The 21,526-nt window shown below is 47.7% G+C and overlaps 1 long non-coding RNA gene across 2 annotated transcripts in view; it reads left to right on the top strand.

Moving 5' to 3' along the window:
• The window catches only part of LOC135056698 (uncharacterized), a 286,934-nt gene that overhangs the window by 69,818 nt on the left and 195,590 nt on the right, over window positions 1-21,526 (top strand). Inside the window, exon 3 of one of the 2 annotated variants that reach the window (XR_010244047.1) lies at window positions 3,788-3,978. The exons of the other annotated variant lie outside the window; for it this stretch is intronic. This is a non-coding gene — a long non-coding RNA (uncharacterized LOC135056698). The remainder of the gene's footprint in view (window positions 1-3,787; window positions 3,979-21,526) is intronic. 2 annotated transcript variants of the gene reach the window in all.

Raw genomic sequence — 21,526 nt, 5'->3', positions numbered from 1 at the left:
CTTAACAATCACAGAGCAAATGATACATGCAAAGCCAATTACGTTCCATGTGTGACTGCCAACAATAATAATAGTTTATAAAGCAGTTAAATCTTTATGTTGCATTTGTAGCACAGGGCAGCGGAATTGTTTGCAGATGTAGATGTTTCTCACTTTACAGAGTCAGCAGCCTGCCAAATTTTCCCAGTAATGTATCCATCCAGCAAGTTCCACATTCTCAAAGTCATATGTTGCAATTGTATTGCCTCCAAGTGATTTGTAGGGGTAAGATATACATGAAGAGAGATGATTACACCTGTAGAGACATGCTGATTTATCATCAGTGAACAAGTGACATTACTGGCAGTATTCCTGCCTTCCAAAGACACAAACTGCATTATATATACAGTAGATTCCGGGGATCTGCATGCTTTCAGTAACTAATCTATCAAATTAATACAGTATTTGTGACATGTTTCGGTGGATACCTGTAAATATCAAGGATTCCCTGAATATATGAAGGAGGGACTACAGCAGATGCAGTATCTGTATACCTGCCATGATCCCAGTGGTGCAAGTAGAAAAAATGTCTTATAGGTACTGTGTGCGCGCGCGCCAAAAAAATGGGTGTTGCCAAATGCCACATGGGGCGTGGCCAATGAAAATGGGGGCATGATACACATATGGGGGGAAAGGCAGATACACATATGACCCCAAAAGTGCCAGATACACGTTGCCCCACAGTGCCAGATATACATTGCCCCAGTGCCAGATACACATTGCCTCACTGTGCCAGATACACAAATGCCCCCACAGTGCCAGATATACATTGCCCCACAGTGCCAGATACACATTGCCCCACAGTGCTAGATATACATTGCCTCACAGTGCCAGATACACAAATGCCCCCACTGTGTCAGATATACATTGCCTCCCAGTGCCAGATACATAAATGCCCCCGCAGTGCCAAATATGCCCCCAGTGCCAGATACAGAAATGCCCCCAGTGCCAGATACACATGTCCCCCCAGTGCCAGATATGCCCCCAGTGCCAGATACACATGTCCCCCCCAGTGCCAGATATGCCCCCAGTGCCAGGTACACATGCCCCCCCCCCATTCCCCTGCTGCTCACCGCTGCTGCTGTTCTGTTTGAGGGGAGGAGAGCGCAGCCTTCGCCTCTCCTGCCCCTCAGTCTCCGGCAGCGGTGCAGTTGTCTACATTCAATTCAGCACCGATCCGTGAGCCAATCAAAGCTCGCGGTCTGGCAGCCAATCAGGAGCCTTGGCCGCCGGTCCTCAAGCTCTGACTGGCTCACGGGCCGGCGCTGAATTGAAGGGAGACACTGAGCGGCAGGAGAGGCGCACGCTGCGCTCTCCTCCCCTCAAGTAGCAGCGGCGGTGAGCAGCAGCAGCGGAGGGAGGGAGGGAGCGGCGGCCCGGCGGCGGTGGGTACGGCGTACCCACGGCTAAATTCTTAAGGGTACGCCATACCCACCCGTACCTGCCCACTTGCACCGCTGCATGATCCCTCCATTTCCAACAGAAGCCGAAAGCTCCATAGGTGTCTATGGGGGCTACAAAACAGATTTACCAAGCTCTGGACCGCAGTGCACGCTGGAGTCTGAGCCCGGCAGCTGGTGCCTTATGAAGATGCGTTAGCTTCTGTAGCCTATGGACCACAGAGGTTACATTTCGTGTAAATCACCCAAAATGTGTAAATGTGTGGTCAGCAGACAGCACACATGTAGGATGGCTATGGCTTCTGAGGAAGAAGTGAAATGATTGATTTTGTGTTCATCTCTATTCTTTTCACATCATAGGGACAGGCTCCTTTTAGAGTCCCTGTCAGGGGAGTAACCAGAACTTGTGGGCCCCACAGCAACATATTGAAAGGGCCCCAGTCCCAGTGATTCTTGAGAGACACTTCTCCGCAGCAGTTAATCATTATACCGCATAATAATGCTCTAGTTTATGTTCTGGTCCATAGCAGTGACCTAGTTATTATTATGCCCCATTGTAGTGCCCTAGCTTTATGAACCATTGCAGTTCCCTAGTTTACATGATGTCACATTATAGGGCTACCACTACACATTATGCCACAGAATATCCCCATTTCATATTGTGACATACAGGGGGGAATTCAGTTGTTTGAAAAGTCAGTTGGGTGTCTGTTTTTCCTGTCTATTAGATAAGAAAAAAACAGACACCCAACTGACTTTTCAAACAATTGAATACCCCCCACAGTGTCCCCAGTTCATATTATGCCACATTACAGTACTCTCTGTTCATACTGTGTCACATTAGAGTGTTCTCCAGTTCAAATTATGCCACGTTACAGTGAGTTTATATTATTCCACAGTAAAGTACCTCAATTTCATATTATGCCACAGTAGAGTGCCCCACTTGTTAATATGTAACATTATAGTGGCCTCTACATTACAATGATCAGATTATGACACATTACAGTGCATACACACTGAGCAAAATTAAAGATTTCTCTTTTGTTACTGAACGATATCGCCTGCACACATCGGCAAGTGTGTAGGGCGCATTACACTAAGCGGGATCCAGTCTGAAGATCGACACTGTCTAGGTCGACAATGTTTAGGTCGACCACTATAGGTTGACAGTCACTAGGTCGACATGGATGGAAGGTCAACAGGGTTTCTAGGTCGACATGTGCTAGGTCGACAGGTCTAAAGGTCGACATGAGTGTTTCAATTTGTTTTCTTTTTTTGAATTTTTTCATACTTAACGATCGGCGTGGACTACGATTGGAACGGTAATCTGTGCCGAGCGAAGCGAAGGCACCATACCCGAAGCATGGCGAGCGAAGCGAGCCATGCAATGGGACGCGGTGCACTAATTTGGGATCCCGGTCACTCTACGAAGAAAGCGACACCAAAAAAAAAATCCTCATATCGACCTTTAGACCTGTCGACCTAGCACATGTCGACCAAGAAACCCTGTCGACATTCCATCCATGTCGACCTAGTGACTGTCGACCTATAGTGGTCAACCTAAACATTGTCGACCTCGATACTGTCGATTTGATGAACCACACCCACACTAAGCACATCAGATTATGACACATTACAGTGCCCTCCAGTACATTTTGTGCCACATTACAGTGATCCCCTTACCATTATAACTTCCACTACACACTCATCTCACTGAAAATGTAATGTCACACAATTGAGGTTGTGCAATGGATCAAATCCAACTCCTTAGCATGCAAATCTTGGGAGATTGGTCTGCAACTTTATATCTTGGGTCCAGGCCCCCTAAGCCTCTGGGCTCCATAGCAATGGCACCCCTTGCACCCACTATAGATATGCCCATGGTCTCTGTCCCTGCCTGTGATTAACAGTACATCCAGGCCATCTATAATAATAATTTCTTATTACCTCAAATAGCGACAATAAGAAATTGTAATTATCAGGTCTGAAACCCGATAAGTAGTAAATATTATTGGCAGATGCCTGCAAGTTGGTAGGTGTGTAGCGGATGCAAGCAAGGAGGTTAGTCCACACGTTGATTCCAATGCAATAGTAGGTTTTATTGAGATAACAGGATACAGGTGAAAGAAGATAAACAGCAGTCAACACGATCAATCTCTCCTGTGACTAAGTACTGTACAGCCGTACAGCACTGTGATGCTCCAATAAGACAGTAACATACTTGGGCATATACAGACCCTTTTATAGAGCCAAGTAAATGACATGCACCTGCAGTCTAATCAGTCTGTCCTGTCTGTCCTATTCTGAGTCTAACGCAACTTGGCCATATCTGTCTTTTCTTTAAACAGGGTGTTTCGGGGTGTGAATCAAGCGTTGACAAAGCTACCTCAAGGAACGACCCTTACTTGTGGGTGTGTCACCGGAGTGCCGTGGGCATGTATCAAAAGTTTAGGGGGAAGGAAAGCCTGTATGGGATGGATCTCTTGCAGCTTGCATGGGGTTGGCGCAAGAAAAGGCACTAATGATGACAGCTTTGGCGGTAGGTATAAAATCAGTGGGCAGCACATACACAAACCCCCGTATTAGTTAAACGGATACTCACATTAGTGTAAGGTAGCAAGTCAGGCTAATGTGGCTGCCTGTAACTATAGCTGCTTTGCCTGGCCTCATGATCTGCCCCATAACATGACAAGGAGCTCATACTACATATCACAGAAAGTAGTACTTACATTTCTTCAGTAGGCGCACAGACCACGTTTCTTTTAACCCCATCTGTGCTAAAGCTGAACTAAGCAGTCATTGCAAAATGAGTTTAAGCATTGTAATTCAACCAGAGCTCTCCCAGTTTGACATTCAATATCATTATCATGTAATCTAGTACTCCAGCTAGTGTCAGTGACTGCCTGCTGTGTGTTTCCATGTCACTGTCATGAGTTCATAAGTGTGAAATGTAATAGGTGATCATGTACAGTACAGTCACAACGACTTACGACATGCCTGCTTTTAGCTTCACACCAATGATAAATAGACATATTCCCTTTCTCTAGGCTCTAAATATATTTGTAGTGTAAGATGAATGTATTGAGAGAGACAGGGAGTCATTACTCAGTACACATTCACCAGTAATCAGGGAAGGGCCATCCGTTCTACTGCCCGAGACCCTTAAGAGTCTGCGTTTTCTAGCATAAAATACACATTTATTTCATACTTACCTACTTTGGTGCCCCCTCCTCCGGGAGGAGGCAGCGTTGTAGGTGCATGGGGGCGTGGCCGGCAGCAGGATGGGCGTACCAGGGTCATGGCCAACAGGGTAGTGGACAGTCCGGGGGGCGTGGCATCAGGATCGCATCATCGTTGCTCCGTCTCCAGTATGCAGTGCCGAGAAAAGAGGCGCTGTATAGCAGGGGGGCAGAGCTATGATGACGCAATTCAGCGCAAATCGCGTCATCGGACCCCTCGGACAGCCCACTTGTTATCTGCTGCGGGCGGCCGAGGAGGGTCGTGAAGGGGCAGCATGGAAAGCGGGAGGCCACCCGATTTTCGGGAGCCTCCCGGTCATTCCAGGAGGGTAGGCAAGTATGATTTATTTTCTATACTGCCAATGTGACTCTGGGGTTTTATCCCCAGTCAGTGGCGGATTTAGGGGGGGGGCACCAAGGCACGTGCCCCCCCTGTCATTTTTAGTTGATTTGTGTATTTTTATTTTATTTTGTGCGCACGCCGCAGCCCGCAGCCCTCGCGGTGGCTTGGGGGCGAGGGGCTGCGGGGGCACCACTGATTTAGTGCAGACTGACATGCGGACGAGCGTCCGCATGTCAGTCTGCGGTCTCGTTTCCTCCCCTGCTGTTAGGAGGGACAAGGAGGGCACAGTGCACGCCTCCCTGTGTCCCTCCTGGGTCTCCGGCGGCCGCGGGTCTCATAAAGGAAGTGCCGTTCGTGAGCACTTCCTTTATTAGAGTGACCCGCGGCCGCCGGAGACCCAGGAGGGACACAGGGAGGCGTGCACTGTGCCCTCCGTGTCCCTCCTAACAGCAGGGGAGCGGGGGGAGCAGCGGCGGTGGCGGAGGAAGCGGGGGAGGGGGACGCACTGAGGGGGCATATCTGGCACTGGGGGGGAATATCTGGCACTGGGGGCATATTTGGCAGGGAGGGGGGGGGAGAATATCTGGCACTGGGGACATATATGGCACTGGGGGGAATATCTGGCACTGGGGGCATATATGGCACTGGGGGGGGGGATATCTGGCACTGGGGGCATATGTGGCACTGGGGGGGGAATATCTGGCACTGGGGGCATATGTGGCACTGGGGGGGAATATCTGGCACTGGGGCATATGTGGCACCGGGGGCATATATAGCACTGGGGGGGGATATCTGGCACTGGGGGCATATGTGGCACTGTCGGGGAATATCTGGCACTGGGGGCATATGTGGCACTGGGGGGGTATATGTGTACCTGGCACATGGGGGGGGGGCTATATTTGGCACTGGGGGCATGTGAGTACCTGGCACCGTGGGGGAATATCTGGCACTGGGGACATATGTGGCACTGGGAGCACAGCCCTAGCAACAAGGACTACCTCCTAGCAACGAGCATGACACCCAGTGCATGAAACCCCTGGCAACGAGCATGACACCCAGTGCATGAAACCCCTGGCAACGAGCATGACACCCAGTGCATGAAACCCCTGGCAACGAGCATGACACCCTGAGCATGAAAACCCCTGGCACCGTGCATGGAACCAAGAGCATGAAACCCCTGGCAACGAGCATGACACCCAGTGCATGAAACCCCTGACAACGAGCAGGTATTTGAAAAGTAATTAGAAGCCTTACTGTAGGACTTAATGTGTAATGGGCATTACGGTGTGTGGCATAATGTATCATGGACATTGCGGTGTGTGTCATAATGTGTCACAGGCATTACGGTGTATGGTATACTATATCGCTGGCATTGTGATATGTGGTATAATGTCTCAGGGTCATTGCAGTGTGGCATAATATATAACGGGCATTGCGGTGTGTGGCATAGGGTATAACGGGCATTGCGGTATGTGTCACAGGCATTACGGTGTATGGTATACTATATCACGGGCATTGTGGTATAATGTCTCAAGGTCATTGCAGTGTGTGGCATAATGTGTCACAGACATTGTATGTGCTATAATGTATCAGGGGCAGTGCAGTGTGTAGCATAATGTATAACGGGCATTGCAATTCCTGTCATAATGTGTCACAGGCATTATAGTGTGTGGCATAATGTGTCGGGGGCATTACGGTGTGTGGCATAATGTGTCGGGGGCATTACGGTGTGTGCATACTGTGTCATGTGCATTATTGTGTGTGGCATAATGTCTAAGGGCCATTGCAGTATGTGGCATAATGTATACTGGGCATTACTATAAGGAGGAAAAATGACAAATAATGTAAGGGGCATGAATCAGGATTATTTTTCTTTCCTGTGGTGGCCAACGTCTGGGCGTGCAGGTTGCAAAACTGGGGTATAAGGTAGTCTTTTCCTGCAATACCACGCCCATTCAAACGAAGCCACGCCCATTCAAACGAAGCCACGCCCCTTATGGTGCCCCCCCCCCTGTAATTTTTTTCTGGATCCGCCCCTGTCCCCAGTAAAAGCCACTGTCAGAACTCCAGCTGTAAAAGTAAAAACATCTATAACAAACACTCAAAAGCAACAAGAAAATTGTGAACAATAACCATTTTTGTGCCCGTTTCTATAAAGCAGTTCCAAGATGATATGTGCTCTAATATCTGTAATACAATCTGATGTTCCCTCTCGAAATGATCTGCCATTAATACTAATGCACAGAAAGGTTTATCTTCCTGAAAACCCATGTCTCATACTTGGGGTTTATGTTCTTCAGATGGCTTATATCTTCATTTTCTGTCTAATCCTTTTCTTTATGCTGTATTTTCATGGTGATTATGTTTCATGCCTCATAGAGGGAAAGGAATTTAGGATGAAGCGATAGCTCAGATCTTGTCTTTTTAGAGTTTTTGGTAAATGAGTTTCAGTTTATGTGATTACATGGCATGTTTACCTCCTTTGCCCTGGTACCACAACATGGCACATATTGAGGATTTGCGAGAACATTAGTATTTATGTATAGCCATTTATTTATATAGCGCCAGCCGTGACTGAAAACAGCAGTTACAGTAATATAACTAGATGGATGGGTAATAACAGACAGACAAAGAGGTAAAGGCCAGTACTCACGGCCCGATTTGGGAGAGATCTCTCCCACCGCTCAGCACAGCGCAATGTGTGCTGAGCGTGCGGGGGGAGATGGGGGGGCGCTCATTTCACGGGTGAAGTGAGCGGGTGAAGTGAGCGACCTGCTAGATTGGTGCGAGGCTGCGCATTGCTATCGCTGTGAGGGGTACACACAGAGTGATCACTGCTTAAAATCTAAGCAATCTAGTCAGATTGCTTAGATTTTAAGCAGCGATCGCTCCCTGAGTACCCCCCTTAAGGGCTACATTATTTCCATTTAAATCCATTGGATCAATTAATGAGACAGTGGCCAAAATGGTTTTTAGTTTTGCTTGTTTTGGTTTTGGTGATAGAGGTGGTGTGGGGGTAAGTGAGAATGTCAGGCCCAGCTTTATATTATACTAGCTGAATACCTGTACTTCGCTATGGAATTTCAAGTATTTCCGTGCGTATAACTTTAATTTTGAAGGACTTCCTGGTAAACTAATTATACTTACAGCAGGACATGCTCCGCCCGCCGCTGCCAACATTTGTCAGGCCGCACCTCCAGACGGACTTTCCCCAGATTGATGCTGTGAAAAGGCTGGCTCTGAGGAGAATAATCCGCCTCCTTCTTTGCTCCGTCCTGCCTCTGATGCTGTCTGCCCAGTGGTGTAAATGCTGGGATGACAGGCCAAGCTCCGCCCGCTGTATGTTAAATATGTAAGGTTTGCAGGGATAGGCTGACTCTATTCCAAAGGGACCTAGGTCTCCTTGCTTAGCTTCTCGCTCTCCTTGGGGCTCCTCCTTTGAGGTAAAAAGGTAAATAATTTGCACAACACTTTGGTCACTGGGATTGCTGTCGGTACTCTTTACACTTCAGATAAGCAGTTGCTGACTATCAAGCTTTCCTTTAATACATTTAAAAGTCAAACTATCTATGTCTCCTTTCCTCCTATTGCTCTCTGAGAGGTTCGGCAATGTTAAGTACAAGTGACAGGTTAACCTCTGATAATTGAGACACTCTCCTCTCCTGACTAGAAATAGGTTGGTTAAGTACTTATATATGAAATCTATATATACAGTATGTAAAAAAGCAAATACCACTGACTCATCACAAAATTTCCTGAACCATAAGGCTGCACTTCCATTTGGGGTCAACCTATTGACTGTAGACCTTTTTCATGTAGATGTAGTATGCAGAGGTTGTGTGGATATATGTAAATGTCCCAGCCTCCACGGATTTGTATTGAGACTCCCACTGGCAGATCTGCTGCTTGTGGACGCAGCCATTGGACACACATTGACCTTCTTGACTAACCCTACGGTGGCGCAGCATGACTGCAGGAAGTCATACACCAGAGCCATTTCTACTGCGTATGGGATTACAGTCGCAAGCTGAGACGAACCCAAAAATGGTCACTATACACTTGGTGCTGCTAAGGCCGAAAAGGCGGTATGGCTTTGCATAAAGAGGACGTTGCCTCACGGGCGCCCCACTGACATCACTAAAGGGGCGTGGCTTTGTGGTGGAAGCCCCGATTACCTCACTCTGGGTGCATGCGGGCCGTCCTGGAGACTCTTCCATCAGTGCAGGGCTCCTTCTCAGTGACTGGAGTGGACTGCTGCAGGTTAATGTAACATTGCAGCACCTGCCTCCTGTCGGATTCAGTATGAAATGTCGGCAGCTGGGATCCCAGCTGTCAGAAGACAGACGCCGGGATCCAGTTGGTGTATATGCCGACAGGGGGGAGTTAGGGCTGATGTCCTCTGTCCCCTACCCCCTAACCCTCCCTTCCCACAGACTAACCCTAACCTCCCCCTATAGTGCCTAACCCTTACATCCCTGCGGGGGTGCCTAAACCAAACCACCCCTCCCCACAGCCTAAACCTAACCCTCCCTCTCCTGCAGCCTAACCCTAACCTCCCCCCCCCCTCCTTCCCACGCAGCCAAACCCTATTCTTCCAGGGGGGTGGCTAAACTAACCCCCCTCCCCAGCTCTAAACCTAACCGTGGCACTACACTGACATAGGTCGGGGAATTCCGCCATCAGTATCCTGACCATTTAGGAATTATTATGGCGTCTGCTTTGTGACCGGTGTTGGGATTCCAACAGCCAGGATATTGAGTGCCGGTAAATTAACCGCATCCCCTCCTGTCACTGCAGAGTCTGTATTTTGGTGTCACCCCATGGTAGGGAAACACCTGGGAGCGGGACGCATCCTCCTAGTGACGCCACTACATCCATCTCTGAATTAGGTACATAATCTATGGTTTATCATAATATAACCTTTCAAATGTCACTGTTACCATCGAGCCATGAAATCTAGGCTTTGGGAAACTAAACAGCTTCATCTACCTGTAGTGACAGGTTAATAGACTTACATGGAAAAAATGACCAGGAGTCAGTCTCCAGAGTTTCTTTAATATGGAACACATGGTAGACTGTTTGGACAGAGCCAAGTTTTTGTCAGCAAAGATATGGGTCAGAATGATAGCTGGGTCACTGTTTCCCCTGCCAAACACATCTGTTTGCAAACAGGATGTGTGAAGGGTTTAGGAATGACTGCTAACGCCCTTGATACATTTGCAATAGTACATGTCAATATTGTGTGTAAAGCGCATCCTATCCTACAAACATGTTTACACTATTCTTTATTTTTTTAAATATCTCTCAGCATAGTGATGGTCTTACATACCAGACATTCTCTTGCTTTATTTCATGCATGCATGGCATTATACAGCAACTCTCAGACGGAGGATACAGAGAGGCAAACAGTGGCCTATTTATCAAGTTCTGTTTTACTTCAAATTGTACACAAGTGCAGTTTTGGCATGATGATGTATCGGCCTATTTGACATCTCCTGCAAAAGGCTAATTAAAGTTGCAGACTATAGTCTTCGTTATTCTTAATGGGACTGTGGTCTGGTCCCTACTTGCCAGGCCCTTATGGCCACAAATAATCATTCCTCAATGCCACGATATGCGGCAATAAGGAATGATAGTTAACGGACTATATAGCTCAATACTGACAAAGAGATTATGTTGAGCGATTAGGAGTAACATTACCCTATTAATAAGCCATAAAACATGGGAATAGTTTATTGTATTGGTGGAACAATTATTAGCATTACTGTCTCCCACCGCTGGCACCATGGGGTCTGTCTGACCAGGACACTGTCTGTAGAATCGGTACCCTTAATGGCATTAGTTTAACCCCATTTCTGCATCTAAGAAAGCTAACCCATTATTAATGTCTACTTGGATTGTATGGCATATTCTATGCCACAAGCGCTACTTGAACCAATATGAGATAAGCGAAGAGGTGTATGTTGGTGCAGTTTGCACCTCAAATAAAACACAGTAGACTTGTCAAAATTAACCTTGAAACCAGACACCGATCCAAATTCTTTATTACGCACCATCAGTGGTCCAAGAGTCCTCCACGGGTCTGATACAAATACAAGAACATCGTCTGCAAAGGCCAATATCTTCACTACCTCAGTACCAACACTTATACCCTTAAAGAATGACCAATTTTGTAAGATTCTAAGCATGGGGTCCAGATCCAAATTCAAGAGCAAAGGAGAAGAAGGACAACCCTTTCTTCTTCCTCTGGACATCACAAGGCCTTCCTTCACAGTTCCTTTAATGAATAATGAAGTGTTAGGAAGGGTATACAAAAAACTGAATAAAGCTTAAAAGCTTGGTCCAAATCCCCGTCTGCCTAATATTTCAGAAAGGTAGGGCCAAGATACTATATCAGACACCTTTGTGGCATTAATGCTCAAAAGCATGCTCAAGGAGTTAGGTTGAAGACTAGCCCCCATCACCACCGCAATGGCCGCATGAATGCCTTTACAAAGTGCCTACAAAGGACAATTGATGGTTCGTAAGTATAGTGGCAAGAAAGACCTGTAGTTGGTCTGCCAATATTTTGGCCAGTATTTAATGAAATAGGTTTTATTGTAAAGTCCACATGTTACAAAAACTTTCCTTGTATTATATAAACAGGTACTGAGAGACAATGGGCCTGGCTCAGGAGGAAGCACTGCCTATGTTGGTGCAGAAGAAGCACTCTTTTTCTAATGGGTATGTGTCGGGGGCTGGATTAAGATTTGTGGGGGGATACCCAGCTGAGGGGGGCTGTGTGTTGGAATGAGGCCAGCTACAGGAGAGCAGCATCGGCTGAAATGGCTGGGAGTGTCGCGCTTGGCTTGAGTTGGGGATCTGACGACTGATAATTGACTGAGAGAGCAGCTATCAGCAAAGGAAGGAAACGAGGTGACTGAATGTAGCTCTTACTCATGGACTGAAGACTTAGGCCCAAAGATGTAGAGGGGTAGGCAATGAGGACAATGAACGAGAATGATACACTGAAGAAAGATTCATTCAGCTTTACTGAGACCTCAATCATACACAACGACTAGAATCCCCGGCAGCGATACTGTGGAGCAAAAGTAGGTTCAGGGGTCACACCGGGACCCCAACATTGGCACCCCACCCGAGATCACTGCCTCCCACCCCCGTGATCGCAGCACGCCACCCGCGGTCACTGCACCACAGCCCCCCCCCCCCCCGCGTGCGTGATCGCGGCACCCCCCGCACCCCACCCGCGATTAGAATACTAATATTACTGTAAAGGGGAGAGGGGCTCTGGCTACAGGGACCCGGCATAGTTACCCTCGGTGTCTGTACATCAGGGAGACCGGGTTGCATGTGAGGACGGTGGGGAGACAGGGTGCAGGCTGCCGGCTGGGCTGACTGTCATCCCAGGATCCCCGACAGGGGCGGTACTGTGGAGCGGGAGCCGGTTCAGGGGCAGCTGCGGCAGTGCATTACGGCTCTCGGGCTGTCCTGTCATACTGGCAGTGGAGGCAGCTGGAGGAGAACCAGGGGCAGCGGCAGCAGAACTCCACTGCTGCCCCACTGCCCCTGTCAACCTGCCAGCGGTGGTGCGTGAGCCGTCCGTAGACAGGGGTCTGGTGGGGTGTCAGCGGGGAGTGAGAGCTTAGAGCCGGCTCCCCTCGCAAAGCTGCGGAAGCTGGTAGGGGAAGGCGCAGTGCTTAAGATTCTGTCTTCATGCCGCCTGTGCATCGGTCGAATGCTGACATCTCTCCAAGGAACCCACGCTAGACGCTGATTCTCGGGTGATGAGGAGCTGGATGCTCCTGATGAATGATTAATATATTATTTCCTCCCCACTGCGGATGTAATCTTGTGTATATATATAGTTCCAGTGTTGATTTTTTTTTTGTATCACTCCATTCCCCGTGATTCCTATCTTCATTAATTTACAAAGATTAATTGAAGGACCTCAATATTTGCTGATCTGTCTGTTGGCTGTGATTGGACTGTCCGGCTGCTGCCTCCAGATTCCCTGCATGACGGATCCTTTCCTGTTACTAAATGGCGTTGCGCTGGTTACTGAGATAGTGTTATGGGACTGGACACTGGGCTTGGGTCAGCTTCTGTAATAGAAGCCACTATGCCCCGAGTGCTACAGTCTGTAACGGTGTCGCTGCTAGCGCTGCGTCCCATAATAAGGGTTATGAAATGTTTTAGACATGTCAACAGGCAACACTGTACTCACAGTGATTTAAATGCTGTCCCTAATACTAGATACCAAAATAGTGATGTCCCTGTCACTAGTTATAACTCTATAAAACACTGTAAGTGGTAACAGTATTGCTGATGGACGCGTGTATCCGTGCAGAAATATAATTTATTTTTTATGTTCCCCCTTCTGTAAATTAGACGGTTGTCTCTGAGATCTTATAACAACGTCCCAGGCTGAAGTCTGATATATCGGTTAGTGGCTGCTGTCTTATTTCCTGTCGGTGGTTGTATAATGTAATATATTTCTGTGATGAAGACGTCACTAAGCACTAAGTACCCTGGTAGTAATAACTGGAGTTTATAAGTATATTAATGTGGGTTTAGTATATAAAACATCTCTGCCATGCACTCTATTCTCTGGCTGTCAAATCCTAAAAGGGTGAAGGGACTGATGCCTCATTTATAATCCATAGCGAATGTTCGGCCATGCGTCCGCTCCACCCAATCCATGCCCAACCTGCGGGAGTGGACGGGACCTGTAGCCGCAAGTCTCACTGCCACATCTCCACCCACTATTCAAAACATGCAGAAGTAGGTAGGCACTGTCCGCCTACTTCTGTGACATCACAAGTTGGAGAGAATTTGGCTGGTGTGCTGGTCTGCTGAAAAGTTGGTTAGATGTGTGGAGCACTGGTTTAATTCAACAGACAAGTTGGACAGTTGGAGGTTTGGAGAGTTGGAGGAAAGTTGGTCTGAAGTTGGTCTGATGTAACAGACTGTGCATCTACATTATTGCTACTAATTGATTGGCATTGCATATAGATTATTAACCCGCTCAGACCTAACCAGCTAAAGCCGATATTGAGATATTGTTTCAATATTGTTTTTTTTTAATTGTTATGTCTATTGGTATTGCCTACATAACATATATATATGTTCTTTTTAATAAATGTATTATTGAACCAGTATCCGATACAATCCAATTTTTTCTGTGCGCCCACATTGAAAATTTCTTGAAGGAAAAGTTGACTTGTGATTTGTAAACGATGTTGAAGAACACTGGAGTAGATGAATTAACCTGGAGAAGGCATAAGGAAGTGATAAACCAGTGATAAAGCAGTGTTAAGTGCAAGGTGATAATGCACCAGCCAATCAGCTACTGTTAATTTACATATGGGAGCTGATTGGCTGGTGTGTTTATCGCCTTGCATTTATCACTGGTTTATAACATTCTTATGCCTTCTCCAGGTTAATACATCTGCCCCATTGAATGAAGAGATGACTTGAAGAACGATGTTGAAGAGAGGATCGCTGTGAGCACCGTCAGCAAACGGAGACCATCTACCAGATAGAGGACCCAGCAGTTAAACCGCAAAAGCAGGTGGACTGGGAGCAAAGGACTGCAATAACAGAACTGACCACCGGGCAGCCACAACAGAACCAGGATACCAGGGGTTAACCTGGGAGAACAGAGCTTGAGCACCTAACAGCAGCAAGTAACTTGAAGCACTGGCACCTTGACTAAGCATCAACCCCCTTTTATAAGGGAAGACTGCACCGGATTGGCTGGAGGCGAACTGGGATACCTATTGGCTTGGCTTGGTCTCCAACATGGCGGCTCCCTGCACAAAGGACACATGTGGAACCAGCACACAGCCACTACCTCAGGCCTCAGCCTCCCAGACACCGCACTCCAGCAACAGAACACTTGGAAACAGACACCTCCGGCTGCCATGCTCTGCTCCCCAGGACCCGGACCCCGGGCTCCAGACACCCGGCTGCCGCACCGGAGGACCTCGCTGCCGCAGCTCCTATCCGCCGCAGCCACACCAGCCAGCTAACAGGAAGGCCGCAGAGACCAGAACCGGAGGTAAAACTCCGTATGCTGACAGGGAGTGGGTATGCTATGGTAGCAGATAAACAGCAGGAAGCGAGCACAGGCACTGCCCTGGCAAGCCAGCATACTCACTTATTAGTGGGCGAGCACACTGAGTGGGATCTTCTCCTCTTCCTTCGTTGAGCCCAGTACCAGACCATAGAAAAAGAGCAGCAGAAGGAAGCATTTTCTCATCATGCCAAAAGTGCCGGGAGCTGCGGACAGGCTGGAGTGGGGTGTGTGCTGCCGCCTTTCTGCTTCCTGCTCACAGCTGCCGCAGCTACGTGGAGCAGGGGCAACAGGGGAGAAATGGAGTGCAGGCAGCAAAATGCTGTTCCGCCCTCCATAAATATACTATTGTATGGTGGCCCCGGCCCTGCATGCGTCTGAGTCACACTGAATATGCATACCTCCCAGCATACCTCCCCCCCAGGAGGGACAGAAGGCTCTGCTTCTGGACTTTTCTCTTAATTTAGGATTGCCAGCACCTGTGTTGAACAGGTTAGTGGATAAGAAAGGAGTTACAGCACAGGTGATGGCAATCATACATTAAGAGGGAAGTCCAGGAGCAGAGCATTGTGTCCCTCCTGGAGAGGGTCATGTTGGGAGGTATGGAATATGCATTGCAATGGATGAGAGATGCAGACGCAGTGAGGACCTGGACACTGACACACAGGGAGCATCTGTGTGTCGCAGCCATTTTGGGGATGTGTCTCAGCCTGCGACTGCATCTCCATACACAGGGGGGTAATTCAGACCTGATCGCGGGCAGCGATTTTTGAAGCCCTGCGATCAGATAGTCGCTGCCCACTGGGAGAGTGTATTTTAGCTGTGCACGTGTGCGAACACATGTGTAGCAGAGCTGCACAAACTGATTTTGTGCAGTCTCTGAGTAGCCCAGGACTTACTCATCCGCTGCGATCACTTCAGCCTGTCCAGGACCAGAATTATCATCAGACACCCTTCCTTCCAACGCCTGGACACGCCTGCGTTTTTGCCAGACACTCCCTGAAAACGGTCAGTTGCCGCCCACAAACATCCTCTTCCTGTCAGTCAGCTTGCGATCGCTCGTGCGATCGCTTTTTTCGCACCATCCCGTCGTTATGCATCGACCTCCGTTGCTGCGATCCGTCGCGCTTGCGCATTGCAGTGCATACGCCTGCGCAGTTCGGACCTGATCACAGGCTGTGAGAAAACGCAGCCTACCGATCAGGTCTGAATTACCCCCACAGTCAAAATGGCCCCGGTATCTTAGTTTTGTTGGAAAGTCTGAGTGACCATAGTTATCAGAGGTGGATTTAGAACTCACGGGGCCCTAAGCAAGATACCGATTTAGGGCCCCCCTACCTCGAACAATGAATAGCACTATATTTTCATACCTGATTTATGCCTCTTACATTATTTGTTGTTTTTCCTCTTTATATTCTAATACAGTATATTACTTCCCCCCTTCACTGATTGTACCATGTCCCCTCACCTTTAACTTCCATTATTACACCACTCAGTTACTGCATTTTAGATCTGTGATCCCCTCACTGAATGTAGCAGGTCCCCATACCACATTATCGGAGTATTCAGCCAGCCCAGTGCTCCCACATTTTTGACAATGGTCGCAGTCCAGAAATGCCCTTCATACAGCCTTATCGGCGACCTCCCCTGGGACCCACAGGGCCCTAAGCAGCCGCCTTGGCTGCCTTGTGGTAAATCCTCCTCTGATAGTTATTATCAGATGTTTGATGGTGTGAGCGATGTGTGGATAATGGTGTGTACGTATGCGGCAGATGTGAGACGCTGAAGGTGGGAGTCTCACATTTGCATATTTTTGCACATCCGCTGTGTACGGAATCGCAGCGGGGATTTGCTTCCACCTCTGAATCAGGCTCAATAATACATAATATGGAACCAATATAATCTGACGTACACAGCATTAAATGAATGCACCGCATACAGTGGCACGCAGAGGAGGTGACGTACAGAGCATTAAATGAATGCACCGCATACAGTGGCACGCAGAGGAGGTGACGTACAAAGCAGAAAGATCAGATACAGAACAACACAGCTGAGGCGGACAAGACTGTTGGCACAAAACAATGATTAGAACATCTGCTGTTGGATAGGAAACAATCATAAGATCAGCTGGGCCATGCAGTGTAGAAGTAGGTAGCCTGTGGCCTGGGCCACATTTAAACCCAACCAAGATTTTGACAGATTAGGATAGGGGAGAATCCTCCATCCTTGTATATTCCAATGAACTTGGGGAGATGCTATTTTTGCAAAAATGAAAACATTCGAGGTCAGGAATTTGCAGTGTTGTTCTACAAAAAAATGAAACTCAAGTGTTCTCTAGGGAAAAGTAAAGAATTGAGACTACTCTTCCAGTGGGTGATAAGTCATGTAAAAATGTGTAGCATATATATATATATATACTGCTCAAAAAAATAAAGGGAACACTAAAATAACACATCCTAGATCTGAATGAATGAAATATTCTTATTAAATACTTTGTTCTTTACATAGTTGAATGTGCTGACAACAAAATCACACAAAAATTATCAATGGAAATCAAATTTATTAACCCATGGAGGTCTGGATTTGGAGTCACACTCAAAATTAAAGTGGAGAAACACACTACAGGCTGATCCAACTTTGATGTAATGTCCTTAAAACAAGTCAAAATGAGGCTCAGTAGTGTGTGTGGCCTCCACATGCCTGTATGATCTCCCTACAATGCCTGGGCATGCTCCTGATGAGGTGGCGGATGGTCTCCTGAGGGATCTCCTCCCAGACCTGGACTAAAGCATCCGCCAACTCCTGGACAGTCTGTGGTGCAACGTGGCGTTGGTGGATGGAGCGAGACATGATGTCCCAGATGTGCTCAATTGGATTCAGGTCTGGGGAACGGCGGGCCAGTCCATAGCATCAATGCCTTCGTCTTGCAGGAACTGCTGACACACTCCAGCCACATGAGGTCTAGCATTGTCTTGCATTAGGAGGAACCCAGGGCCAACCGCACCAGCATATGGTCTCACAAGGGGTCTGAGGATCTCATCTCGGTACCTAATGGCAGTCAGGCTACCTCTGGCGAGCACATGGAGGACTGTGCGGCCCTCCAAAGAAATGCCACCCCACACCATTACTGACCCACTGCCAAACTGGTCATGCTGGAGGATGTTGCAGGCAGCAGAACGGTTATCCTTGGCGTCTCCAGACTTTATCACGTCTGTCACATGTGCTCAGTGAGAGCCTGCTTTCATCTGTGAAGAGCACAGGGCGCCAGTGGTGAATTTGCCAATCTTGAGGTTCTCTGGCAAATGCCAAACGTCCTGCACGGTGTTGGGCTGTAAGCACAACCCCCACCTGTGGATGTCGGGCCCTCATACCACCCTCATGGAGTTTGTTTCTGATCGTTTGAGTAGACACATGCACATTTGTGGCTTGCTGGAGGTCATTTTGCAGGGCTCTGGCAGTGCTCCTCCTGTTCCTCCTTGCACAAAGGCGGAGGTAGCGGTCCTGCTGCTGGGTTGTTGCCCTCCTATGGCCTCCTCCATGTCTCCTGATGTACTGGCCTGTCTCCTGGTAGCGCCTCCATGCTCTGGACACTACGCTGACAGACACAGCAAACCTTCTTGCCACAGCTCGCATTGATGTGCCATCCTGGATGGGCTGCACTACTTGAGCCACTTGTGTGGGTTGTAGACTCCGTCTCATGCTACCACTAGAGTGAAAGCACCACCAGCTTTCAAAAGTGATCAAAACATCAGCCAGAAAGCATAGGAGCTGAGAAGTGGTCTGTGGTCACCACCTGCAGAACAACTCCTTTATTGGAGGTGTCTTGCTAATTGCCTATAATTTCCACCTGTTGTCTATTCCATTTGCACAACAGCATGTGAAATTGATTGTCAATCAGTGTTGCTTCCAAAGTGGACAGTTTGATTTCACAGAAGTGTGATTGACTTGGAGTTACATTGTGTTGTTTAAGTGTTCCCTTTATTTTTTTGAGCAGTGTATATATATCTGTATAACATACATAAATAAAGCAGTGCCTCTTAGTACGCTCTGAGTGCCACCTGTTTCCTTGAGATGGCATACCTTTGAGAGATATATATATATATAGTATACTTGTATGGTAGGTTGAATTTGTCACTGTCAGGTATGGATTTAATTTCCGATTACCCTTACTGTTTGGGAACTTTTCCTTGCTCCTATTCCCCCAGTAAATCAGCCTGCTTCTCTTAATACTGGAGGCCAGAACCCATATTTCATTGTGAGGTAATGAGATTTTTTATTACTTGACAGATTTATTTTCAAGTCAGATGTCTAATAGCTAAATAAGGAACTCAGGGAGAAAAGCTATCTTCAGGAAAGTGACCGATTTATTCTGTGAGTGTCTTACAGTGGATTTCTCACCAGGGGGATCATGACAAAGGGGGTTCTGCCAAAGCTAAGGGGGGCATGCACCCTCTATCTGTGTACCCACCATATACAGGTGGGTGGGCGAACAGCAAGACGGAATTCTGCCCAGCACTCTGTTACTGTCCAGCCAGCTTCATTATGTCTCTCCAGCTCCTAATACCCCTATTCCACCAGTGTAGCACGGGTCGCACCCGTGCTACAGCCACCTTCATGACAGCGCTCACCAACCCAGCAATTGCCGGGTTGGTGACGCGGCTAGTGACGTTGCAGGGGCATGATCTCCCAGCGCCGCCCTCTCATACACTGTGCCTGCCACCCACCCAGTGATGACAGCGGATCCATCACATCTGCCTCACTGACAGGGGCATGATTTCATTTCATATGAGTTGAAAGCACGTCCCTGTCAAAGAGGATCTTCTATATGTGCCTTATACAGTGATTTTTAAATGGACTTTTACTATCCGCGACTTGGCACTGCTCCCGCTTCCGCCCCTTCACCATTGGCAGCCGGGATGCACCGCTCTCAGGGGGTCATTCCGAGTTGTTCGCTCGTTATTTTTTTGTCGCAACGGAGCGAATAGTCGCTAATGCGCATGCGCAATGTCCGCAGTGCGACTGCGCCAAGTAAATTTGCTATGCAGTTAGGTATTTTACTCACGGCATTACAAGGTTTTTTCTTCGTTCTGGTGATCGTAATGTGATTGACAGGAAGTGGGTGTTTCTGGGCGGAAACAGGCCGTTTTATGGGAGTGTGTGAAAAAACGCTACCGTTTCTGGGAAAAACGCGGGAGTGGCTGGAGAAACGGAGGAGTGTCTGGGCGAACGCTGGGTGTGTTTGTGACGTCAAACCAGGAACGACAAGCACTGAACTGATCGCAGATGCCGAGTAAGTCTGGAGCTACTCAGAAACTGCTAAGAAGTGTCTATTCGCAATTCTGCTAATCTTTCGTTCGCAATTTTAATATGCTAAGATTCACTCCCAGTAGGCGGCGGCTTAGCGTGTGCAAAGCTGCTAAAAGCAGCTTGCGAGCGAACAACTCGGAATGACCCCCTCAGTGCCTCCGGAACCAATATAATACTTTTTTTTTTTTAATTACATTGTACAGTGTCATAAGGTTCTTCTTTGTATTGTTTTAATCATTAATCTGTTGTTTGTATCAGTCTGTTTGTAGGTAAGTGAAAAGCAATGATAACATCTTCTGTTGCTGACTCGAGTAGAAGAGCAGCAGTGATCTCTAAGCAGATGATCTCATCTCTGCAATAACACTGATAATAAACCTGCTTACCATACAATTATCATGTCCTGAGCCAAGTCTTCTGGCTGCGAGATGCTACAATTGAGGCAGATAATTGTGTGTAGCTGTCTGCAGGAGTCACAGCAATGTTGGCGTTGTGAGTTTTTTACTTTAAAAAAAACACAAAAATTGGATGAACTGTATCAGTTTGAAAAGATCATCTGGTTAGAAAATCACAAAAACATCTCAGAGCCGAGAACTGGCTGTCAGTAAAAAACAAAAAGAAAAAGAAACCCCATTCTTGTTTTTAAGATGTATAATAGATGTAAAAATCAGAGCAGACATTTCATATGTGATGATCTAGGGCTCATTTATACACACCCAAGTCATGTATCACCCACCTGTTTGTCAAAGCATACCCTACCTTACAACCTAGTCTGGAGGCAGGGGTGGATTTTCGGGCGTGCAAGCAGGGCAATGGCCCAGAGCAATGCGGCCACCCCATTGGCAACCGCCACCAGCCAGCCAGACACCAAGCGCTATATTCATTTTCAATATGGTGCCGGCCATCAGCTAATCAGAGCTCATGGCCCGGCAGCTGCGGCTACTGATTGGCTGCTAGACAGCGAGCTTTGATTGGCTCATGAGTCAGCCCTATATTTAAAATGACTGTCGGGAGATTGGACTCATCGATGGGGCAGGAGAGGTGTGTGCTATGCTCTCCTTTCCCCAGACATAGACCGTCAGCAGCCCAGCAGCAGCGCGACGTAGGAGGAGGAGGAGGCCCGGGG

Source organism: Pseudophryne corroboree, chromosome 3 (genome assembly GCF_028390025.1).
Source record: "Pseudophryne corroboree isolate aPseCor3 chromosome 3, aPseCor3.hap2, whole genome shotgun sequence".
Lineage (NCBI taxonomy): Eukaryota > Metazoa > Chordata > Amphibia > Anura > Myobatrachidae > Pseudophryne > Pseudophryne corroboree.
This window is presented reverse-complemented; position numbering and strand designations above follow the sequence as displayed.